The following is a 15,200-nucleotide window of genomic DNA, read 5'->3' as shown; positions in this document are numbered from 1 at the left end:
GCTCATTTTCAACGTCCATTTCAGAAAGTGATAAAACCAGATCCAGCCATAAAATGCATCATTCCTTTTTAATTTAGACAACATTTCATGCACTGTTAAACATGTTAAAGCAAGTTGCAAGTGAAAATCTATGTCTCTGACTGAGTTTGCATTACTGTGATTTGACCTCTCTGCTGGCTGAGATAAGCTCATTTTCAACGTCCAATTCAGAATGTAATAAAACCAGATCCAGCCATAAAATGCATCATTCTTTTTTGTTTTAGATAACATTTCATGCACTGTTAAACATGTTAAAGCAAGTTGCAAGTGAAAATCTATGTCTCTGACTGAGTTTGCATTACTGTGATTTGACCTCTCTGCTGGCTGAGATAAGCTCATTTTCAACGTCCAATTCAGAATGTAATAAAACCTGATCCAGCCATAAAATGCATCATTCTTTTTTGTTTTAGACAACATTTCATGCACTGTTAAACATGTTAAAGCAAGTTGCAAGTGAAAATCTATGTCTCTGACTGAGTTTGCATTACTGTGATTTGACCTCTCTGCTGGCTGAGATAAGCTCATTTTCAACGTCCAATTCAGAATGTAATAAAACCAGATCCAGCCATAAAATGCATCATTCTTTTTTGTTTTAGATAACATTTCATGCACTGTTAAACATGTTAAAGCAAGTAGCAAGTGAAAATCTATGTCTCTGACTGAGTTTGCATTACTGTGATTTGACCTCTCTGCTGGCTGAGATAAGCTCATTTTCAACGTCCAATTCAGAATGTAATAAAACCAGATCCAGCCATAAAATGCATCATTCTTTTTTGTTTTAGACAACATTTCATGCACTGTTAAACATGTTAAAGCAAGTTGCAAGTGAAAATCTATGTCTCTGACTGAGTTTGCATTACTGTGATTTGACCTCTCTGTTGGCTGAGATAAGCTCATTTTCAACGTCCAATTCAGAATGTAATAAAACCAGATCCAGCCATAAAATGCATCATTCTTTTTTGTTTTAGATAACATTTCATGCACTGTTAAACATGTTAAAGCAAGTAGCAAGTGAAAATCTATGTCTCTGACTGAGTTTGCATTACTGTGATTTGACCTCTCTGCTGGCTGAGATAAGCTCATTTTCAACGTCCAATTCAGAATGTAATAAAACCAGATCCAGCCATTAAATGCATCATTCTTTTTTGTTTTAGACAACATTTCATGCACTGTTAAACATGTTAAAGCAAGTTGCAAGTGAAAATCTATGTCTCTGACTGAGTTTGCATTACTGTGATTTGACCTCTCTGCTGGCTGAGATAAGCTCATTTTCAACGTCTAATTCAGAATGTAATAAAACCTGATCCAGCTATAAAATGCATCATTCTTTTTTGTTTTAGATAACATTTCATGCACTGTTAAACATGTTAAAGCAAGTTGCAAGTGAAAATCTATGTCTCTGACTGAGTTTGCATTACTGTGATTTGACCTCTCTGCTGGCTGAGATAAGCTCATTTTCAACGTCCATTTCAGAAAGTGATAAAACCAGATCCAGCCATAAAATGCATCATTCCTTTTTAATTTAGACAACATTTCATGCACTGTTAAACATGTTAAAGCAAGTTGCAAGTGAAAATCTATGTCTCTGACTGAGTTTGCATTACTGTGATTTGACCTCTCTGCTGGCTGAGATAAGCTCATTTTCAACGTCCAATTCAGAATGTAATAAAACCTGATCCAGCCATAAAATGCATCATTCTTTTTTGTTTTAGATAACATTTCATGCACTGTTAAACATGTTAAAGCAAGTTGCAAGTGAAAATCTATGTCTCTGACTGAGTTTGCATTACTGTGATTTGACCTCTCTGCTGGCTGAGATAAGCTCATTTTCAACGTCCAATTCAGAATGTAATAAAACCTGATCCAGCCATAAAATGCATCATTCTTTTTTGTTTTAGACAACATTTCATGCACTGTTAAACATGTTAAAGCAAGTTGGAAGTGAAAATCTATGTCTCTGACTGAGTTTGCATTACTGTGATTTGACCTCTCTGCTGGCTGAGATAAGCTCATTTTCAACGTCCAATTCAGAATGTAATAAAACCAGATCCAGCCATAAAATGCATCATTCTTTTTTGTTTTAGATAACATTTCATGCACTGTTAAACATGTTAAAGCAAGTTGCAAGTGAAAATCTATGTCTCTGACTGAGTTTGCATTACTGTGATTTGACCTCTCTGCTGGCTGAGATAAGCTCATTTTCAACGTCCAATTCAGAATGTAATAAAACCTGATCCAGCCATAAAATGCATCATTCTTTTTTGTTTTAGACAACATTTCATGCACTGTTAAACATGTTAAAGCAAGTTGCAAGTGAAAATCTATGTCTCTGACTGAGTTTGCATTACTGTGATTTGACCTCTCTGCTGGCTGAGATAAGCTCATTTTCAACGTCCAATTCAGAATGTAATAAAACCAGATCCAGCCATAAAATGCATCATTCTTTTTTGTTTTAGATAACATTTCATGCACTGTTAAACATGTTAAAGCAAGTAGCAAGTGAAAATCTATGTCTCTGACTGAGTTTGCATTACTGTGATTTGACCTCTCTGCTGGCTGAGATAAGCTCATTTTCAACGTCCAATTCAGAATGTAATAAAACCAGATCCAGCCATAAAATGCATCATTCTTTTTTGTTTTAGACAACATTTCATGCACTGTTAAACATGTTAAAGCAAGTTGCAAGTGAAAATCTATGTCTCTGACTGAGTTTGCATTACTGTGATTTGACCTCTCTGTTGGCTGAGATAAGCTCATTTTCAACGTCCAATTCAGAATGTAATAAAACCAGATCCAGCCATAAAATGCATCATTCTTTTTTGTTTTAGATAACATTTCATGCACTGTTAAACATGTTAAAGCAAGTAGCAAGTGAAAATCTATGTCTCTGACTGAGTTTGCATTACTGTGATTTGACCTCTCTGCTGGCTGAGATAAGCTCATTTTCAACGTCCAATTCAGAATGTAATAAAACCAGATCCAGCCATTAAATGCATCATTCTTTTTTGTTTTAGACAACATTTCATGCACTGTTAAACATGTTAAAGCAAGTTGCAAGTGAAAATCTATGTCTCTGACTGAGTTTGCATTACTGTGATTTGACCTCTCTGCTGGCTGAGATAAGCTCATTTTCAACGTCTAATTCAGAATGTAATAAAACCTGATCCAGCTATAAAATGCATCATTCTTTTTTGTTTTAGATAACATTTCATGCACTGTTAAACATGTTAAAGCAAGTTGCAAGTGAAAATCTATGTCTCTGACTGAGTTTGCATTACTGTGATTTGACCTCTCTGCTGGCTGAGATAAGCTCATTTTCAACGTCCATTTCAGAAAGTGATAAAACCAGATCCAGCCATAAAATGCATCATTCCTTTTTAATTTAGACAACATTTCATGCACTGTTAAACATGTTAAAGCAAGTTGCAAGTGAAAATCTATGTCTCTGACTGAGTTTGCATTACTGTGATTTGACCTCTCTGCTGGCTGAGATAAGCTCATTTTCAACGTCCAATTCAGAATGTAATAAAACCTGATCCAGCCATAAAATGCATCATTCTTTTTTGTTTTAGATAACATTTCATGCACTGTTAAACATGTTAAAGCAAGTTGCAAGTGAAAATCTATGTCTCTGACTGAGTTTGCATTACTGTGATTTGACCTCTCTGCTGGCTGAGATAAGCTCATTTTCAACGTCCAATTCAGAATGTAATAAAACCTGATCCAGCCATAAAATGCATCATTCTTTTTTGTTTTAGACAACATTTCATGCACTGTTAAACATGTTAAAGCAAGTTGGAAGTGAAAATCTATGTCTCTGACTGAGTTTGCATTACTGTGATTTGACCTCTCTGCTGGCTGAGATAAGCTCATTTTCAACGTCCAATTCAGAATGTAATAAAACCAGATCCAGCCATAAAATGCATCATTCTTTTTTGTTTTAGATAACATTTCATGCACTGTTAAACATGTTAAAGCAAGTTGCAAGTGAAAATCTATGTCTCTGACTGAGTTTGCATTACTGTGTTTTGACCTCTCTGCTGGCTGACATAAGTTCATTTTCAACGTCCAATTCAGAATGTAATAAAACCTGATCCAGCTATAAAATGCATCATTCTTTTTTGTTTTAAAACATTTCATGCACTGTTAAACATGTTAAAGCAAGTTGCAAGTGAAAATCTATGTCTCTGACTGAGTTTGCATTACTGTGATTTGACCTCTCTGCTGGCTGAGATAAGCTCATTTTCAACGTCCAATTCAGAATGTAATAAAACCAGATCCAGCCATAAAATGCATCATTCTTTTTTGTTTTAGACAACATTTCATGCACTGTTAAACATGTTAAAGCAAGTTGCAAGTGAAAATCTATGTCTCTGACTGAGTTTGCATTACTGTGATTTGACCTCTCTGCTGGCTGAGATAAGCTCATTTTCAACGTCCAATTCAGAATGTAATAAAACCTGATCCAGCTATAAAATGCATCATTCTTTTTTGTTTTAGACAACATTTCATGCACTGTTAAACATGTTAAAGCAAGTTGCAAGTGAAAATCTATGTCTCTGACTGAGTTTGCATTACTGTGATTTGACCTCTCTGCTGGCTGAGATAAGCTCATTTTCAACGTCCAATTCAGAATGTAATAAAACCAGATCCAGCCATAAAATGCATCATTCTTTTTTGTTTTAGACAACATTTCATGCACTGTTAAACATGTTAAAGCAAGTTGCAAGTGAAAATCTATGTCTCTGACTGAGTTTGCATTACTGTGATTTGACCTCTCTGCTGGCTGAGATAAGCTCATTTTCAACGTCCAATTCAGAATGTAATAAAACCAGATCCAGCCATAAAATGCATCATTCTGTTTTGTTTTAGATAACATTTCATGCACTGTTAAACATGTTAAAGCAAGTTGCAAGTGAAAATCTATGTCTCTGACTGAGTTTGCATTACTGTGATTTGACCTCTCTGCTGGCTGAGATAAGCTCATTTTCAACGTCCAATTCAGAATGTAATAAAACCTGATCCAGCCATAAAATGCATCATTCTTTTTTGTTTTAGACAACATTTCATGCACTGTTAAACATGTTAAAGCAAGTTGCAAGTGAAAATCTATGTCTCTGACTGAGTTTGCATTACTGTGATTTGACCTCTCTGCTGGCTGAGATAAGCTCATTTTCAACGTCCAATTCAGAATGTAATAAAACCTGATCCAGCCATAAAATGCATCATTCTTTTTTGTTTTAGACAACATTTCATGCACTGTTAAACATGTTAAAGCAAGTTGCAAGTGAAAATCTATGTCTCTGACTGAGTTTGCATTACTGTGATTTGACCTCTCTGCTGGCTGAGATAAGCTCATTTTCAACGTCCAATTCAGAATGTAATAAAACCTGATCCAGCTATAAAATGCATCATTCTTTTTTGTTTTAGATAACATTTCATGCACTGTTAAACATGTTAAAGCAAGTTGCAAGTGAAAATCTATGTCTCTGACTGAGTTTGCATTACTGTGATTTGACCTCTCTGCTGGCTGAGATAAGCTCATTTTCAACGTCCAATTCAGAATGTAATAAAACCTGATCCAGCCATAAATTGCATCATTCTTTTTTGTTTTAGACAACATTTCATGCACTGTTAAACATGTTAAAGCAAGTTGGAAGTGAAAATCTATGTCTCTGACTGAGTTTGCATTACTGTGATTTGACCTCTCTGCTGGCTGAGATAAGCTCATTTTCAACGTCCAATTCAGAATGTAATAAAACCAGATCCAGCCATAAAATGCATCATTCTTTTTTGTTTTAGATAACATTTCATGCACTGTTAAACATGTTAAAGCAAGTTGCAAGTGAAAATCTATGTCTCTGACTGAGTTTGCATTACTGTGATTTGACCTCTCTGCTGGCTGAGATAAGCTCATTTTCAACGTCCAATTCAGAATGTAATAAAACCTGATCCAGCTATAAAATGCATCATTCTTTTTTGTTTTAGACAACATTTCATGCACTGTTAAACATGTTAAAGCAAGTTGCAAGTGAAAATCTATGTCTCTGACTGAGTTTGCATTACTGTAATTTGACCTCTCTGCTGGCTGAGATAAGCTCATTTTCAACGTCCATTTCAGAAAGTGATAAAACCAGATCCAGCCATAAAATGCATCATTCTTTTTTAATTTAGACAACATTTCATGCACTGTTAAACATGTTAAAGCAAGTTGCAAGTGAAAATCTATGTCTCTGACTAAGTTTGCATTACTGTGATTTGACCTCTCTGCTGGCTGAGATAAGCTCATTTTCAACGTCCAATTCAGAATGTGATAAAACCTGATCCAGCTATAAAATGCATCATTCTTTTTTGTTTTAGACAACATTTCATGCACTGTTAAACATGTTAAAGCAAGTTTGAAGTGAAAATCTATGTCTCTGACTGAGTTTGCATTACTGTGATTTGACCTCTCTGCTGGCTGAGATAAGCTCATTTTCAACGTCCAATTCAGAATGTAATAAAACCAGATCCAGCCATAAAATGCATCATTCATTTTTGTTTTAGATAACATTTCATGCACTGTTAAACATGTTAAAGCAAGTTGCAAGTGAAAATCTATGTCTCTGACTGAGTTTGCATTACTGTGATTTGACCTCTCTGCTGGCTGAGATAAGCTCATTTTCAACGTCCAATTCAGAATGTAATAAAACCTGATCCAGCTATAAAATGCATCATTCTTTTTTGTTTTAGACAACATTTCATGCACTGTTAAACATGTTAAAGCAAGTTGCAAGTGAAAATCTATGTCTCTGACTGAGTTTGCATTACTGTGATTTGACCTCTCTGCTGGCTGAGATAAGTTCATTTTCAACGTCCAATTCAGAATGTAATAAAACCTGATCCAGCTATAAAATGCATCATTCTTTTTTGTTTTAGACAACATTTCATGCACTGTTAAACATGTTAAAGCAAGTTGCAAGTGAAAATCTATGTCTCTGACTGAGTTTGCATTACTGTGATTTGACCTCTCTGCTGGCTGAGATAAGCTCATTTTCAACGTCCAATTCAGAATGTGATAAAACCTGATCCAGCTATAAAATGCATCATTCTTTTTTGTTTTAGACAACATTTCATGCACTGTTAAACATGTTAAAGCAAGTTGGAAGTGAAAATCTATGTCTCTGACTGAGTTTGCATTACTGTGATTTGACCTCTCTGCTGGCTGAGATAAGCTCATTTTCAACGTCCAATTCAGAATGTAATAAAACCAGATCCAGCCATAAAATGCATCATTCTTTTTTGTTTTAGATAACATTTCATGCACTGTTAAACATGTTAAAGCAAGTTGCAAGTGAAAATCTATGTCTCTGACTGAGTTTGCATTACTGTGATTTGACCTCTCTGCTGGCTGAGATAAGCTCATTTTCAACGTCCAATTCAGAATGTAATAAAACCTGATCCAGCCATAAAATGCATCATTCTTTTTTGTTTTAGACAACATTTCATGCACTGTTAAACATGTTAAAGCAAGTTGCAAGTGAAAATCTATGTCTCTGACTGAGTTTGCATTACTGTGATTTGACCTCTCTGCTGGCTGAGATAAGCTCATTTTCAACGTCCAATTCAGAATGTAATAAAACCAGATCCAGCCATAAAATGCATCATTCTTTTTTGTTTTAGATAACATTTCATGCACTGTTAAACATGTTAAAGCAAGTAGCAAGTGAAAATCTATGTCTCTGACTGAGTTTGCATTACTGTGATTTGACCTCTCTGCTGGCTGAGATAAGCTCATTTTCAACGTCCAATTCAGAATGTAATAAAACCAGATCCAGCCATAAAATGCATCATTCTTTTTTGTTTTAGACAACATTTCATGCACTGTTAAACATGTTAAAGCAAGTTGCAAGTGAAAATCTATGTCTCTGACTGAGTTTGCATTACTGTGATTTGACCTCTCTGCTGGCTGAGATAAGCTCATTTTCAACGTCTAATTCAGAATGTAATAAAACCTGATCCAGCTATAAAATGCATCATTCTTTTTTGTTTTAGATAACATTTCATGCACTGTTAAACATGTTAAAGCAAGTTGCAAGTGAAAATCTATGTCTCTGACTGAGTTTGCATTACTGTGATTTGACCTCTCTGCTGGCTGAGATAAGCTCATTTTCAACGTCCATTTCAGAAAGTGATAAAACCAGATCCAGCCATAAAATGCATCATTCCTTTTTAATTTAGACAACATTTCATGCACTGTTAAACATGTTAAAGCAAGTTGCAAGTGAAAATCTATGTCTCTGACTGAGTTTGCATTACTGTGATTTGACCTCTCTGCTGGCTGAGATAAGCTCATTTTCAACGTCCAATTCAGAATGTAATAAAACCTGATCCAGCCATAAAATGCATCATTCTTTTTTGTTTTAGATAACATTTCATGCACTGTTAAACATGTTAAAGCAAGTTGCAAGTGAAAATCTATGTCTCTGACTGAGTTTGCATTACTGTGATTTGACCTCTCTGCTGGCTGAGATAAGCTCATTTTCAACGTCCAATTCAGAATGTAATAAAACCTGATCCAGCCATAAAATGCATCATTCTTTTTTGTTTTAGACAACATTTCATGCACTGTTAAACATGTTAAAGCAAGTTGGAAGTGAAAATCTATGTCTCTGACTGAGTTTGCATTACTGTGATTTAAACTCTCTGCTGGCTGAGATAAGCTCATTTTCAACGTCCAATTCAGAATGTAATAAAACCAGATCCAACCATAAAATGCATCATTCTTTTTTGTTTTAGATAACATTTCATGCACTGTTAAACATGTTAAAGCAAGTTGCAAGTGAAAATCTATGTCTCTGACTGAGTTTGCATTACTGTGATTTGACCTCTCTGCTGGCTGAGATAAGTTCATTTTCAACGTCCAATTCAGAATGTAATAAAACCTGATCCAGCTATAAAATGCATCATTCTTTTTTGTTTTAAAACATTGCATGCACTGTTAAACATGTTAAAGCAAGTTGCAAGTGAAAATCTATGTCTCTGACTGAGTTTGCATTACTGTGATTTGACCTCTCTGCTGGCTGAGATAAGCTCATTTTCAACGTCCAATTCAGAATGTAATAAAACCAGATCCAGCCATAAAATGCATCATTCTTTTTTGTTTTAGACAACATTTCATGCACTGTTAAACATGTTAAAGCAAGTTGCAAGTGAAAATCTATGTCTCTGACTGAGTTTGCATTACTGTGATTTGACCTCTCTGCTGGCTGAGATAAGCTCATTTTCAACGTCCAATTCAGAATGTAATAAAACCTGATCCAGCTATAAAATGCATCATTCTTTTTTGTTTTAGACAACATTTCATGCACTGTTAAACATGTTAAAGCAAGTTGCAAGTGAAAATCTATGTCTCTGACTGAGTTTGCATTACTGTAATTTGACCTCTCTGCTGGCTGAGATAAGCTCATTTTCAACGTCCATTTCAGAAAGTGATAAAACCAGATCCAGCCATAAAATGCATCATTCTTTTTTAATTTAGACAACATTTCATGCACTGTTAAACATGTTGAAGCAAGTTGCAAGTGAAAATCTATGTCTCTGACTAAGTTTGCATTACTGTGATTTGACCTCTCTGCTGGCTGAGATAAGCTCATTTTCAACGTCCAATTCAGAATGTGATAAAACCTGATCCAGCTATAAAATGCATCATTCTTTTTTGTTTTAGACAACATTTCATGCACTGTTAAACATGTTAAAGCAAGTTGGAAGTGAAAATCTATGTCTCTGACTGAGTTTGCATTACTGTGATTTGACCTCTCTGCTGGCTGAGATAAGCTCATTTTCAACGTCCAATTCAGAATGTAATAAAACCAGATCCAGCCATAAAATGCATCATTCATTTTTGTTTTAGATAACATTTCATGCACTGTTAAACATGTTAAAGCAAGTTGCAAGTGAAAATCTATGTCTCTGACTGAGTTTGCATTACTGTGATTTGACCTCTCTGCTGGCTGAGATAAGCTCATTTTCAACGTCCAATTCAGAATGTAATAAAACCTGATCCAGCTATAAAATGCATCATTCTTTTTTGTTTTAGACAACATTTCATGCACTGTTAAACATGTTAAAGCAAGTTGCAAGTGAAAATCTATGTCTCTGACTGAGTTTGCATTACTGTAATTTGACCTCTCTGCTGGCTGAGATAAGCTCATTTTCAACGTCCATTTCAGAAAGTGATAAAACCAGATCCAGCCATAAAATGCATCATTCTTTTTTAATTTAGACAACATTTCATGCACTGTTAAACATGTTAAAGCAAGTTGCAAGTGAAAATCTATGTCTCTGACTAAGTTTGCATTACTGTGATTTGACCTCTCTGCTGGCTGAGATAAGCTCATTTTCAACGTCCAATTCAGAATGTAATAAAACCAGATCCAGCCATAAAATGCATCATTCTTTTTTGTTTTAGATAACATTTCATGCACTGTTAAACATGTTAAAGCAAGTAGCAAGTGAAAATCTATGTCTCTGACTGAGTTTGCATTACTGTGATTTGACCTCTCTGCTGGCTGAGATAAGCTCATTTTCAACGTCCAATTCAGAATGTAATAAAACCAGATCCAGCCATTAAATGCATCATTCTTTTTTGTTTTAGACAACATTTCATGCACTGTTAAACATGTTAAAGCAAGTTGCAAGTGAAAATCTATGTCTCTGACTGAGTTTGCATTACTGTGATTTGACCTCTCTGCTGGCTGAGATAAGCTCATTTTCAACGTCTAATTCAGAATGTAATAAAACCTGATCCAGCTATAAAATGCATCATTCTTTTTTGTTTTAGATAACATTTCATGCACTGTTAAACATGTTAAAGCAAGTTGCAAGTGAAAATCTATGTCTCTGACTGAGTTTGCATTACTGTGATTTGACCTCTCTGCTGGCTGAGATAAGCTCATTTTCAACGTCCATTTCAGAAAGTGATAAAACCAGATCCAGCCATAAAATGCATCATTCCTTTTTAATTTAGACAACATTTCATGCACTGTTAAACATGTTAAAGCAAGTTGCAAGTGAAAATCTATGTCTCTGACTGAGTTTGCATTACTGTGATTTGACCTCTCTGCTGGCTGAGATAAGCTCATTTTCAACGTCCAATTCAGAATGTAATAAAACCTGATCCAGCCATAAAATGCATCATTCTTTTTTGTTTTAGATAACATTTCATGCACTGTTAAACATGTTAAAGCAAGTTGCAAGTGAAAATCTATGTCTCTGACTGAGTTTGCATTACTGTGATTTGACCTCTCTGCTGGCTGAGATAAGCTCATTTTCAACGTCCAATTCAGAATGTAATAAAACCTGATCCAGCCATAAAATGCATCATTCTTTTTTGTTTTAGACAACATTTCATGCACTGTTAAACATGTTAAAGCAAGTTGGAAGTGAAAATCTATGTCTCTGACTGAGTTTGCATTACTGTGATTTGACCTCTCTGCTGGCTGAGATAAGCTCATTTTCAACGTCCAATTCAGAATGTAATAAAACCAGATCCAGCCATAAAATGCATCATTCTTTTTTGTTTTAGATAACATTTCATGCACTGTTAAACATGTTAAAGCAAGTTGCAAGTGAAAATCTATGTCTCTGACTGAGTTTGCATTACTGTGATTTGACCTCTCTGCTGGCTGAGATAAGCTCATTTTCAACGTCCAATTCAGAATGTAATAAAACCTGATCCAGCCATAAAATGCATCATTCTTTTTTGTTTTAGACAACATTTCATGCACTGTTAAACATGATAAAGCAAGTTGCAAGTGAAAATCTATGTCTCTGACTGAGTTTGCATTACTGTGATTTGACCTCTCTGCTGGCTGAGATAAGCTCATTTTCAACGTCCAATTCAGAATGTAATAAAACCAGATCCAGCCATAAAATGCATCATTCTTTTTTGTTTTAGATAACATTTCATGCACTGTTAAACATGTTAAAGCAAGTAGCAAGTGAAAATCTATGTCTCTGACTGAGTTTGCATTACTGTGATTTGACCTCTCTGCTGGCTGAGATAAGCTCATTTTCAACGTCCAATTCAGAATGTAATAAAACCAGATCCAGCCATAAAATGCATCATTCTTTTTTGTTTTAGACAACATTTCATGCACTGTTAAACATGTTAAAGCAAGTTGCAAGTGAAAATCTATGTCTCTGACTGAGTTTGCATTACTGTGATTTGACCTCTCTGTTGGCTGAGATAAGCTCATTTTCAACGTCCAATTCAGAATGTAATAAAACCAGATCCAGCCATAAAATGCATCATTCTTTTTTGTTTTAGATAACATTTCATGCACTGTTAAACATGTTAAAGCAAGTAGCAAGTGAAAATCTATGTCTCTGACTGAGTTTGCATTACTGTGATTTGACCTCTCTGCTGGCTGAGATAAGCTCATTTTCAACGTCCAATTCAGAATGTAATAAAACCAGATCCAGCCATTAAATGCATCATTCTTTTTTGTTTTAGACAACATTTCATGCACTGTTAAACATGTTAAAGCAAGTTGCAAGTGAAAATCTATGTCTCTGACTGAGTTTGCATTACTGTGATTTGACCTCTCTGCTGGCTGAGATAAGCTCATTTTCAACGTCTAATTCAGAATGTAATAAAACCTGATCCAGCTATAAAATGCATCATTCTTTTTTGTTTTAGATAACATTTCATGCACTGTTAAACATGTTAAAGCAAGTTGCAAGTGAAAATCTATGTCTCTGACTGAGTTTGCATTACTGTGATTTGACCTCTCTGCTGGCTGAGATAAGCTCATTTTCAACGTCCATTTCAGAAAGTGATAAAACCAGATCCAGCCATAAAATGCATCATTCCTTTTTAATTTAGACAACATTTCATGCACTGTTAAACATGTTAAAGCAAGTTGCAAGTGAAAATCTATGTCTCTGACTGAGTTTGCATTACTGTGATTTGACCTCTCTGCTGGCTGAGATAAGCTCATTTTCAACGTCCAATTCAGAATGTAATAAAACCTGATCCAGCCATAAAATGCATCATTCTTTTTTGTTTTAGATAACATTTCATGCACTGTTAAACATGTTAAAGCAAGTTGCAAGTGAAAATCTATGTCTCTGACTGAGTTTGCATTACTGTGATTTGACCTCTCTGCTGGCTGAGATAAGCTCATTTTCAACGTCCAATTCAGAATGTAATAAAACCTGATCCAGCCATAAAATGCATCATTCTTTTTTGTTTTAGACAACATTTCATGCACTGTTAAACATGTTAAAGCAAGTTGGAAGTGAAAATCTATGTCTCTGACTGAGTTTGCATTACTGTGATTTGACCTCTCTGCTGGCTGAGATAAGCTCATTTTCAACGTCCAATTCAGAATGTAATAAAACCAGATCCAGCCATAAAATGCATCATTCTTTTTTGTTTTAGATAACATTTCATGCACTGTTAAACATGTTAAAGCAAGTTGCAAGTGAAAATCTATGTCTCTGACTGAGTTTGCATTACTGTGATTTGACCTCTCTGCTGGCTGAGATAAGTTCATTTTCAACGTCCAATTCAGAATGTAATAAAACCTGATCCAGCTATAAAATGCATCATTCTTTTTTGTTTTAAAACATTTCATGCACTGTTAAACATGTTAAAGCAAGTTGCAAGTGAAAATCTATGTCTCTGACTGAGTTTGCATTACTGTGATTTGACCTCTCTGCTGGCTGAGATAAGCTCATTTTCAACGTCCAATTCAGAATGTAATAAAACCAGATCCAGCCATAAAATGCATCATTCTTTTTTGTTTTAGACAACATTTCATGCACTGTTAAACATGTTAAAGCAAGTTGCAAGTGAAAATCTATGTCTCTGACTGAGTTTGCATTACTGTGATTTGACCTCTCTGCTGGCTGAGATAAGCTCATTTTCAACGTCCATTTCAGAAAGTGATAAAACCAGATCCAGCCATAAAATGCATCATTCCTTTTTAATTTAGACAACATTTCATGCACTGTTAAACATGTTAAAGCAAGTTGCAAGTGAAAATCTATGTCTCTGACTGAGTTTGCATTACTGTGATTTGACCTCTCTGCTGGCTGAGATAAGCTCATTTTCAACGTCCAATTCAGAATGTAATAAAACCTGATCCAGCCATAAAATGCATCATTCTTTTTTGTTTTAGATAACATTTCATGCACTGTTAAACATGTTAAAGCAAGTTGCAAGTGAAAATCTATGTCTCTGACTGAGTTTGCATTACTGTGATTTGACCTCTCTGCTGGCTGAGATAAGCTCATTTTCAACGTCCAATTCAGAATGTAATAAAACCTGATCCAGCCATAAAATGCATCATTCTTTTTTGTTTTAGACAACATTTCATGCACTGTTAAACATGTTAAAGCAAGTTGGAAGTGAAAATCTATGTCTCTGACTGAGTTTGCATTACTGTGATTTGACCTCTCTGCTGGCTGAGATAAGCTCATTTTCAACGTCCAATTCAGAATGTAATAAAACCAGATCCAGCCATAAAATGCATCATTCTTTTTTGTTTTAGATAACATTTCATGCACTGTTAAACATGTTAAAGCAAGTTGCAAGTGAAAATCTATGTCTCTGACTGAGTTTGCATTACTGTGATTTGACCTCTCTGCTGGCTGAGATAAGCTCATTTTCAACGTCCAATTCAGAATGTAATAAAACCTGATCCAGCCATAAAATGCATCATTCTTTTTTGTTTTAGACAACATTTCATGCACTGTTAAACATGTTAAAGCAAGTTGCAAGTGAAAATCTATGTCTCTGACTGAGTTTGCATTACTGTGATTTGACCTCTCTGCTGGCTGAGATAAGCTCATTTTCAACGTCCAATTCAGAATGTAATAAAACCAGATCCAGCCATAAAATGCATCATTCTTTTTTGTTTTAGATAACATTTCATGCACTGTTAAACATGTTAAAGCAAGTAGCAAGTGAAAATCTATGTCTCTGACTGAGTTTGCATTACTGTGATTTGACCTCTCTGCTGGCTGAGATAAGCTCATTTTCAACGTCCAATTCAGAATGTAATAAAACCAGATCCAGCCATAAAATGCATCATTCTTTTTTGTTTTAGACAACATTTCATGCACTGTTAAACATGTTAAAGCAAGTTGCAAGTGAAAATCTATGTCTCTGA

Source organism: Danio rerio, chromosome 17 (genome assembly GCF_049306965.1).
Source record: "Danio rerio strain Tuebingen ecotype United States chromosome 17, GRCz12tu, whole genome shotgun sequence".
Taxonomy (NCBI): domain Eukaryota; kingdom Metazoa; phylum Chordata; class Actinopteri; order Cypriniformes; family Danionidae; genus Danio; species Danio rerio.
The sequence above is the reverse complement of the archived record's forward strand: the minus strand, read 5'-3'. Positions refer to the sequence as shown.